Here is a 2,115-nt window from a genome sequence, read left to right as displayed (position 1 = left end):
CCCCTGTATCTTTCCCGCAATTTACCTCCTCCCCCTATCTCTACCTCATTCTATCTCCCTCACGTTCCATGACGTCTACGGAGTCCTTAAGGTCTCACTCTATCATCATGGAATGCTTCCCCTAAGCATGCTACAGTATACCTCACGCACAATCACGCGGCACATTCACACATCATCCGCTCATCAAAGCATCGAATGTGGGTTGACATGATGGGCTTGGTGCATTAGTTGCGCGGGAGTCTGTAGTAATTCCGCCTTTCCATGACGTCTGGTTAAATTGTAACGGGCCCTGGTTGCGTAAAATGCACATGACTTGGTCCTCCTGAGAATGTCGAAGTATAAGGGGACATGCGTTCTTCCCTCTCTGTTATAACCTTGCGGGAGGGGAGTGCGCAAAGTCCATGTGATGAACTTAAAACCTGCCTTTGTCTATTGATAGTGGTGTTAGATTAATAGATTGTGAGGTCACGGATCTCCTGATAGCTGAGTTTGAACTGCCTGCGTCAGGCCTTCGCTGCCTGGTTCTTCCACGTCCCACGATGTCAGCTAACCCAATTCTCTGCAGCATTAAGCAAAAGCTATGCAGGGGCCCTTCGCATTTATCGCGGGTAGGACGATACTAGAAGGTTGTTAACTCAAATACCCGACATTTTACCGACCAAGGACGTCCGTTAGGCGAATGCACATGTAGTGCACTTCTATTACTCTAGAAACCTGCGAGCTAGCCTGTGTAATCCGGCAATACAAAGATTCACACAACAGGCGTTCAGATCTAGAAGAGGAAGTGAGCGGTATGATGCAACAAGGGATGTTCAACCTTCGACAGCCGTGGTCAGCGCCGATGCTGCGGTGCCGAAGGTCAGCTTGGTTTTCGTCCTTTTGCACTTTTCGCGCTTATTCCTGAACAAGGTGACCGTTCCGTCACCTTTTCCTATTCCCAACCTTCGTCAGCTCTTGCAAGACATTGGTGGAAAGAGTATAAGGTTCTTCTCCTCATGATTGGAGAAAGGTTTCATTCAGGTCCCCCTGGCAGAGGACAGCCGCCCATTGCATTCTGACGCATTGTGGGTCACTTGAGTTCCTGGTGTCACCTGGGCTCTCCAGGAACTCACCTTGACGTTTAGTCGTTCTTAGGCTCTCGTCCTGCAGGGTTTAATTAATTCGATAGGTGCTAGTCATTAGACGACATTTTGGTGTGTTAACCTGCGATCAATGACATGACGCGCGGTTGCGCAGTGTTTTTCAGCGACATTCGGATGCGTGTTTAACAATTAATCCGGACGTGTAAATTCTTCCAGTACGTTTAAATTCCTAGGTCATCTGTTAGTGCTGCAGGTTATTGCCCCTAACGAGGCCAAGGTAAAAGCTGTTTGTCAGTATGTTCCCCATTCCCTCTGATGGCAACCAGGTACCAGTTCTTTCCTGGGGTTAGCAGGTTTTTATAGGCCGTTCATTAAGGATTTTGGGGGAGGATCGCTGCAACACTGACACACCTCCTCAAGAAAGATGTACCCTGGTGCTGGGGCGAGGAGCAGGTCAACGCATTTTCAAAGTACAATATTGTCTTATCGACACCTACATTCTTGCATTTCCGAGGTTTGATCTCACCTTCATTCTCCACACACGACGCGTCGAATGTTGGTCTAGGAGCCGTTTTAATGCAGAGCACGAAGGGTTAGTAGGGTCTCACTTGTGCAGAGCGAAAAATACTCGGTCACCGATAGGGGAGATGTGGCGATTGGCATGGGCTCTTAAATAATTCAGTGATATTATACTGGGGTTAAAAGGTCATGGTTCACACCAGACCCAATGCCACCACGTCGCTTAATGGTAATGATCCGTATGGTAGTAGGGCACTTTACCAGGATATCCTGTGCAATTTCAATGTGACTTTTGTGTATATTCAGGGCCGCGCAAATGTCGCCGCTGACACGCTGTCACGTGCGCCAATCGAAACTTGCAATCTTTGAGGCGGGACGACGCTGCTGATTTCCCCCCTTCATTTAGCTTGCCTTCGTCAGCTGTTGTGAATAGTGCTTCACAGGTTCCTCCCTTGGAACCGCTGAATAAAGATGAGGTATATGCTGCCCAGCGTGCCGACAAAACTTACGGCCA

This window comes from Penaeus monodon, chromosome 4 (genome assembly GCF_015228065.2).
Source record: "Penaeus monodon isolate SGIC_2016 chromosome 4, NSTDA_Pmon_1, whole genome shotgun sequence".
Classification (NCBI taxonomy): domain Eukaryota; kingdom Metazoa; phylum Arthropoda; class Malacostraca; order Decapoda; family Penaeidae; genus Penaeus; species Penaeus monodon.
This window is presented reverse-complemented; position numbering follows the sequence as displayed.